The sequence below is a fragment of the Meles meles genome, chromosome 2 (assembly GCF_922984935.1).
Source record: "Meles meles chromosome 2, mMelMel3.1 paternal haplotype, whole genome shotgun sequence".
Lineage (NCBI taxonomy): Eukaryota > Metazoa > Chordata > Mammalia > Carnivora > Mustelidae > Meles > Meles meles.
This window is the reverse complement of record NC_060067.1, coordinates 132,773,965-132,783,447: the sequence shown is the minus strand read 5'-3', so window position 1 is coordinate 132,783,447 and position 9,483 is coordinate 132,773,965. Positions and strand designations below refer to the sequence as shown.

The following is a 9,483-nucleotide window of genomic DNA, read 5'->3' as shown; positions in this document are numbered from 1 at the left end:
TAAATCAAGTAATCTCTAATTGCATTATCTAATTATTTTAGTTATTGATACCTAAGTATCGCTTATCCACAGCCACAAATCTTTTTTAAACCTGAGACCTCATTTATCTCTGGCAATTATAAACTACTATTTGGCTTCTTGCAGTCTCATAGCATACCAATTTTAATAAAATCAAGGAATGAATATCAATGGTAGCATCTTCTACCTTATTTCTAGCCTTCAGTAGGTAGAAATCTCAGTGCTAGTGCTTTTCTTATCAAGTTTTTCAATAGCATGTTCCAAGACATCTGTGGGGAGATATTTAAAGATATATGAAAAGGCACATGTTAAATCCCCTCTAACATTCCTATCTCTCTAAACAATCTCATCCATTTCTTTGCATTAAAATAGACAATGTTTAAAGTCATTTGTGGCCATCCCAGTGGTCTGAACTGAGGTGCAAAGGCAGAGGGCAAATGGAAGCAGCTCTGGAGCAGGAAAAGCAGTATCATGAGAAGGAATGACTTATAGACATCATGGCCAAAGAGAGGCTAAGAAGTCCATGCTCTGATACCAGATCAATTCTGACCACTGCACATGGGTCATGCAAGACAGCTATATGGAAATCAGTAGAAACCTGTGGTATTTGGGATTTGTATGATGATAATAATGGGTTAAGGAAGAAAGAACTCAATGCCATTTTAAGACCCAATGAATTTGCCAAATTTTATAGTAGACTAAAGCAAATAAAGGAATTCCACTGGAACCCAAATGAGATCTGTCTGCCAATGTCAGTGGAATTTGAGGACCTTCTGAAGGTTTGGGAGAATCCAAGTGAACAGGCATGGAACTTGGTGGAGTTCACAGATGAAGAGGGATATGGTCATTAACTTGATATCCATGACTGTTAACCTCAAATACATTAACCTGAAGGTCTTGGGAGAAGCTTGATTATGTCATATACTTATTCTTTTTTGACTAGTTATTTGGCATTCTTAGAGAGAGGAAGAACATCAAATATGAGATACCTAGAGATGTTTCTTGACTACCTTCAAGATTACATAGATTGAGTGAAGCTGCTCCAATATCAGAATGGATTTTTAGGAAGATTTTTAAATGAATTTGAAAAGTGGGAGAATGGTGTCTTTCCTGGATGGCCAAAAAGACAAGCAGAGCCCTGACTCATGCTGGAGCCCATTTTGACCTGTCTGTATTCTTTTCTTGGGAAGAGTTGGCCTCCCTTAGTCTGTACAGATTAAAATATGCTCTCTTAGCTTAAAAGACCCTAGAAGAGCGATCCCAGAGTCTATTCAACACCAAAGGAAAGTCCCTGGAGTCACCTGATGCCTTGCTGCTTACCAAAAATCCCACCAAAAGTCAAATGAGACACTGAGAGGAATAAGGACGTTGACTTCCTAGAAGCCTATCTCTATGAATACGTAGAGATTCTTGGGGAAGAGCATCATCTCCTTCATAAAAATGTACAAAACAAAGGGACCAGGATAAGGGAATAGTGAGAAGTAGAAAAGTAGAAAGGCACAAACAGATCAGTGTGAGTGAAGGTGAAGATGAGGAGTATGAGATCATTTACAACCCCAAAAACCTGCTCCTTGACTGGAATGGCAAACCCATTCCCTACTCTATAGATATAAGCTTCATAGTCTAAACTACAACTGTGAGATTTGTGGGAAGTATACCTACTGAGGTTAGGATGCCTTCCAACAGCACTGTACTGAATGGCCATGCTCATGGTATGAGGCATTTGGGTATCCCAAACACTGCCCACTTTGCTAATGTGAAGTTGTCATCTCCCCATGGGCCTAGCTGAAACTTCAGAAGGCATCAGAATGACAGCATCCTGACACTGACAAAGAATATGAAGACTCCAGTGTGAATGTTGTGAATAAGAAGACCTCTGAGGATCTGAAAAGATGAGGACTGCTCTAGTACTCGGGGATGTATCTTAGCTTTGGGGCTTGCCCAGGCTTACCTAAAATCTGATTTTTCTGTTTCTCCCAACCAAATGCTCCTGAAGACTCTGCTGCTTAGTCTTATGGTCTAGCATGCATCTCGTACTAAAACAAGGCACGCTGGCAGGTTTCAGAATTGGAATGTGTTTTATATTTGTTTTGTTTTAAAAGATTCTGTCAGAAAAAAAAATTTTTTAAATAAAATAAAATAGGTTGTGTTTGATACCTCAGCTTCATTAGGAAATTCCATCAGAGTCTATTCGTAGTCAACTAATCAAGCAAGGAGCTGGACAAATTACATATTGATTTAGTATTTTTTGTATGTGGACTCATGCTGATAAAGCACTACATATAAAATTATGTGTCCCCCTTCTCATTCTTCTGAAAATTGGTGAAACTCGTGCACACATCACAAGATTATCACAAACATTAGGTGAGTTAATATTTATAAAGCTGTGATAAAAATGTCTGTCATACTATTGCTTGGCAACTGTTTGCTAAACAAAAATTTTTAGAGTATATAGAAGCCCTTTAGCAATTGACTTTGTTATTGTTGTTGTTGTTCTTTGTTCTTTTGATCTCATATTTTTTTTCTGGACACTTTTCTAATTCTGTCTTTCAGTTAAACACATTCACAGTTAAGAAAAAAATAACCTAAAACTCTCTGGAAAAAGGATTATGGAAGTGCCATTCTTTAATTTATTTAATATTTTCTTACAACTGGCTACTATGAGCCAGTAACAGAACTATATGCAAATACAAAGTATTTACAATACAAAGCATTGTCTTTTAGGAATTTCAGAAAAGAAGACAAAATTAGGATGTAATATGATAAACATTAAATAATAACAACACCAAAAATGATCAACCAAGAAAAATGCTGTTTGTATCTTTGGAGAAATTATCAAGAACAGATTTATACTGAATATGACATTTTTTTCTAGACTGTGAGTGATAAAGAAGATATTAATGGGAGAGTAAGATGATTCACTGTAACTAGAACATGTGCTGTTCAGGAATGTATAGAAATTAAAGAGCTAGAACCAAATTGAATAGTCTTTGAATATGTAAATACTTTCCATGTAGTGTCTATGATACCAACTTGTATTACATATTGTGAATATAACCAGTTGCAAGTAATGGAAACTAAACTTTTAGTGGACTAAACAGGTAAGGAATTTATTTTATATCTCACATCACAGCATAGGTATATGGAGGCTGGAACTGAATGCTGTCAAAAATCTCTTTAACAAACCAATTTCTTTCTGTCTTTCCATTCTGCCAATCTTAGAATATGGACTTTCTTCTTCATTAGTGTTGTCGTGTTAATATACTGAAGTCTGCTAAATCTGTACATATTTATTCAAGAAAAGACAGATAAAAAATTACATAAGAACTGTACCAGATACATCTATAGACTTTTATGAAATATGATTATCATAATTTTTTTTATTCTGACTTTAATTTAGAATCACTGGTATTGTCTCAACCCCAAGTTATCTTAAAAAAGTTTTCCCCAGTTACTTGGCAGTATTCCACTTACACTTCATTGGTTAAACAGAATAGCCATTGTTAGCTGCAAAGAACTTTGGTAAATTATTATTTAGCTGGGCACACTGCTACCCCAAAAAAGATACAAAGATAGGAGTGGATATTGGATAAGAATTGTCCTGCTATGCTTTAATTTTTGCTAACAAATCTATGAGCTTGTTGAAAATACCAAAAGTGATTTTTCTCTCAATAGACAATTTCCTTGTCTTTTAATGAATGCTTCCTTTGACTTCATGGCTCTACCCTCAATTATGGATTACAGCAGTTTGCTTAATATGTGAGACTCACTGCTCTGTAATTCAGAGGATTCAATTTAAATCTCTTATTATAGACAGAAACAATATTGATGAATTGTCCATCCTTCAGTTCAGTGTGCATTCTAAATGCCAGGCTATCAATTTAAAACAATAGACATTCAATTTCAATTAAGTTATTTAAAAATTCTTTACTGTTCCATGAAATCTCCATTATATATTTATATATCTTTTGCTAATCAGATCTGCTAACCAGATCTGTAGCTGTGCTAGTTATCGGTTTCAAATTCTCTTTCAGCAATGAAGAACCAGGTAAAACCTTCTCATCTATCATCTTTGGATTTTTTTAAAAAATTCCTGTACAGTTGTCAACAGTAAAAATAATCTTTTAAAAAATTCCCCCAATTTTTATGTCAATAATCAGTAAAATGTCTTTAGCATTAGAAACACATGTGAAACACTTGTACTGTAAATCATATGCCTGTACTACTCTGCTAAAATGACATATATCTTATAAAACAAACAATAAGAATAAATATTAATGGGATTTTCATTCTAAGCTAATATACACTAATTAAGACTTTCTCACTATTAAGAAGGTGAGTTTTTAAAGTATTTCTTCCAGGGGTACCTGGGTGGCTCAGTTAGTTAGGTAACCAACTCCTGATTTTGTCTCAGATAATGATCTCAGGGTTGTGAGATTTAGCCCTGTGTTCTCTGTGCTGGGCATGGGGCCTGCTTACAATTTTCTCTCTCTCCCCCTCCCTCTGGCTTTTCCCCACCCTACGTGTAGAGACTCACTCTCTCTATCTAAAAAAAGAATAAAAATAAAAATAATAATAACACTAAAATATTTAAAATATGTAATGGTCTTTCTTCCAATATTAAACCTCTATTGCTCTTTTGTTAATGTAGCCACTATTTCTCTCTTGCCATGAGCTGACAGAGAATATACATATAAGTGTAGAAACTCACCTCTTCATTTGCTTGTTATTTGTTGTGTTTTCATTCTTAGTGTTCTTGGTCATTATTTCTTCAAATAACCCTTTTAAATTGATTTAAGAACAATATAATATAATCTACATATTCATGTGCTCACTTACAAGTAAACTAATTCTTTGGGAATCTCTGAAATCTAAGAACAAATAAATAAGGATGATAATGACAATCACTATCACTAAAGAATTAAAGTTTTTTTTTTTTAAGATTTTATTTATTTGATATATAGAGAGAACACAAGTAGGCAGAGTGGTAGACAGAGGGGCATGCAGAGGGAGAGGAAGAATCAGGCTCTCCAATGAGCAATGAACCCAACTTGGGGCTTGATCCCAGGACCCTGGAATCCTGACCTGGGCCTAAGGCACTTAACCTACTGAGCCACCCTGGTGCCCCTAAAATTATTTTTAGTGAATTTGTTTATTTTAGAGAGATTAACAGTGTAAGTTGGAGTGGCAGAGGGAGAGGGAGAGAAAATCTCAAGCAGAGTCTGGGCTGAGTGTGGAGTTGGGTCTAGGACCTGATCCCAGGACCCTGAGATCATGACTTGAGCCAAAACCAAGAGTTGGACACTTAACAGACTCTGTCATTCAGGTACCCCTAAAGTTATTACTAGGGAAAGACAGATGATAAGCAGATATAGATGTCAAATATTAATACATATGTGGACATATAAATATAGATATGTATATGTGTTAGATATCATGTTTAGCTAATAATAAGCTGGACTTACTTTTTTTTAAATTCCCATATAGCAAAAAAATAGAAACTGAAATACATTTTTCCTGCCAATACAGTGGCTTGATTGTCTTTTTCACACATGAAGATGTACAACCAAATTTGCTGACCACGTTTCCAGCTAAAGCCATAACTAAAATTGTTATTTATTTTGCAGTCTCTTGGAAGATTTTATTCTTTAACCTACTTGGTAAATATTTTATATATTTGCACATTTACAGAAAGAACTTACACTTGCCCTTAGTTTCTCTGTTGGTATAGCTTTCTCCAAGTAAAATTTGGCCAACTTAAACCATCTCTAAATATGTTTGTATTTATTTAAGTTATTATATTATCTAAAACCATTTAATTGGATTTCACACATTTGATCATTCTTTATTCTTGGTGTATTTTGTGATCTTAAGTCATCTCAAACAATGGTCATTGAATCTTCACTGCCATCCTTTTTTTTTTTTTTTCATTATAAACAATAGAAAAAATATTAAGACTCATTCTCTAGTAATTTAAAAACATAATACTTTCTCATTTGGAAACCACATTTTAAATGAGCTTCTTTTTAAATGAAAAATTATCCATCTTTCATGTAACTCCACTGTTTAGATCCATATTCATGAACACATTCCATTTGTCTGGATTTTTTTTGCAATGCCTTGAGACATGAACAATGCAGAGATAATTATGAAATAAATGAGTACCCCGAGAAAATTAATTTCAATAATGTGGTAGAACAGAAGCTGGAATGCAATGAGTTAGGAATTGGAAAGTAGCTGATAAATGGAAGAATGTGAAGAATGATGTTCTGAGTGATTTTACGATGGGGAGAGTCCATTATTTTCAGAGCATAACAGAAGAGGTGGTTTTGGATTCTGATAAGCAGGAATAATTGAAGCAGAGATTGTCTTAGGTAAAACACGAGGTCACTAAGAGCTGAGGAGGTAGAAGAATAAGATCATTAAAAGCTGTGGTCATGGACTGGAATGTCTAATTAGAAATCCTAGAAATAAAGGATAAACAGCCTATATGAAGGTTAATTCCATGGAAGAGAGGCAAAGATTGTTACTGTTAATGTGTGTAGCAACTAGGAGGCTGTCCTTAATAGAAAGGCATGTAAAAATAGATATCTCCCAAAGCAGGGCAGAGTGCTATTTAGATAGGGTAATTAATGTATTTGTTAACATAGTACTTACAAAAACATCATAGGTGGAAAATCATTTTGGACCATTTTTAATGTTTTATTTTATACTATTAATAATTTATCAATGTTAATTTTTTGAAGGTTTTATAACTTTCTGTAAGTACAACCTTGTACTTTGAGCATAAGGTATGTTTCAGACAGCTGCCTTTGTCTTAATAAAGACATATTTTTTCAGTGTTAGAAAGTGTAACATTTTAACATGCCCATATTTTAAGAGTTGTATCTTTTTTTTTCTTTTCTTCCAAATCATAGATACAAAAATGAGGAATTGGTCTTATATCTAACTGAATAGCATTATGGTCATACCACCAGAGTTTGTTTTTTGATGTTAAGAATTATGTATATGTTAAACTTACTTTCTTTGAATATAAATGAAGTCTAATAATATGTAACAATATACAGTATTTCCTTTAAAAAAAGATTTTATTGGGGCGCCTGGGTGGCTCAGTGGATAAAGCCTCTGCCTTCGGCTCAGGTCATGATCCTGGGTCCTGAGAACGAGCCCCACATCAGGCTCTCTGCTCCACAGGGAGCCTGCTTCCTCCTCTCCCTCTTTGCCTGCCTCTCTACCTACTTGTGATCTCTGCCTGTCAAATAAATAAATTAAATCTTTAAAAAAAATATTTTATTTATTTATTTGACAGAGAGAGACACAGTGAGAGAGGGAACACAAGCAGTGGGAGTGGGAGAGGGAGAGGGAGAAGCAGGACTCCCACTGAGCAGAGAGCCTGATGTGGGGCTCAATCCCAGGACCCTGGGATCACGACCTGAGCCAAAGGCAGATGCTTAACGACTGAGTGGTATCCCAATATATAGTATTCCTATTAACTGATGTGAGTTAATATATGTAAAGACATGTTGTAAATTCTAATGGGCTAGCAAATTTTGTTATTATATCTAATATGGAATTAGAAATGGTAAATGTAATGCTTTCAATATCCAGTTTAATATTTTGCTTACTTTATTATTACTTTGAAATTATAATTCTAATTATAACCTTTAAATCCTGAGTAATATTTAAGTCATCATCATATCTCTTCTGGCATGCTTGCATTTTTAAAATGTCTTAAAAATAATCATCTTTACAGCATTCATCATTTGCTTGTTTTTTGTTTGCTTGTTTGTTTTGTTGTTGTTTTTTTTTTTAATAGCTACTGCTAAATGGTTATTTATTGAATGACTATGTTTGGCTGGACTAAGAACTCATCAAATTGTGGATAGACTTATTCTCAATTCCTAGAAGTATTTAAAAGCAGTTAACAAGGTCAGGTCTTTAGGATTTGATATGCAATGATGAGTTAGAAGTGAAAGATACAGCTTCTAAGGAAAATTATTATAACCAAAAATGTCCTCTAACTTTTCTTAGAATTAAAATTCTTAGCCATGATGAGCCACTAATCAATAATGTGCAATCTTAAAGCTGATATAGGTATGGAAAAGGTTAAAAAGTTTGAGAAACACAATGTTAAATGAAACTAATTTTTGCTTAGATTGTCACCTTGTGTGTGTATGCATAGAACACAGGAAATATCATAGATTAGAAATGGCAAGTTAGAAAGAAGAGGGGGCTGAAATGGGTAAGGAGTGAAATGTGCACACAGTAATGCAGTGTATGAGCCTAAAGCAAGAAGGAGAATTGTTATGTACACTTGGTAGATTGAACATTTGATTAATATATTACATTCCTCATTCTCCCTGATGAAATTCCATGTCTTGAGGTTTATTCAACTATAATTATTGGTGCTCCAAGTTTCTTTTGGTTAGTGTTTGTCTGGGATGTATGTTCCATTGTTTTCATTTTAGTTTATGTATAACTTGACACTTAAAAAGTCTTATTTTGAGAAACGAAGTCTTTTTTGCAATCTAATTTGACCATCTCTGCCTCTTAATGACATTTAGTCTATTAACATTTTAGTTATTACCGTGATTGAGATTATATATACCATCTTGTTCTTTGTTTTTCTCTTCTTTTTTTTTTCCCTTTTTATTTATTTATTTTTTCAGCGTAACAGTATTCATTCTTTTTGCACAACACCCAGTGCTCCATGCAAAACGTGCCCTCCCCATCACCCACCACCTGTTCCCCCAACCTCCCACCCCCGACCCTTCAAAACCCTCAGGTTGTTTTTCAGAGTCTATAGTCTCTTATGGTTCGCCTCCCCTCCCCAATGTCCATAGCCCGCTCCCCCTCTCCCAATCCCACCTCCCCCCAGCAACCCCCAGTTTGTTTTGTGAGATTAAGAGTCATTTATGGTTTGTCTCCCTCCCAATCCCATCTTGTTTCATTTAAGAAATGAAATCTTGCCATTTGCGACGACGTGGATGGAACTAGAGCGTATCATGCTTAGTGAAATAAGTCAATCGGAGAAAGACAACTATCATATGATCTCCCTGATATGAGGACATGGAGAAGCAACATGGGGGGGTAGGGGGATAGGAGAAGAATAAATGTTTTTCTCTTCTTATGCACATATGTGTTTTGTTAACATTTTATCTCCACCAGTGAGGGTTCATTATTTAAAGTAATTTATTTTTCAATTGTTTGCTCTAGGTTTTACAATATAGTTCTGTAACATCTTTGTGTATAAAAAAATAGTGTACCACTTAACTTATAGTAGAATACATTGTACAGTCTTCAATTTCTCCGATCCTCACATACACTGTCACCCTCACATTACATTACAAATATTTTTGCTTTAACTATTTTATGTTTCTACTATTTTGGTTTAGGTAGTATATTATCTTTTATGTAATAAAAGATTTATTCATTTTTATTTGAGACAGAAGAAGTGAGGATATG

General features: G+C 34.5%; 1 pseudogene; it reads left to right on the top strand.

Moving 5' to 3' along the window:
- Positions 1 to 455: 455 nt before the first annotated feature.
- Positions 456 to 1,926, top strand: LOC123929559 (annotated as a pseudogene).
- The last annotated feature ends 7,557 nt before the right edge of the window (positions 1,927 to 9,483 follow it).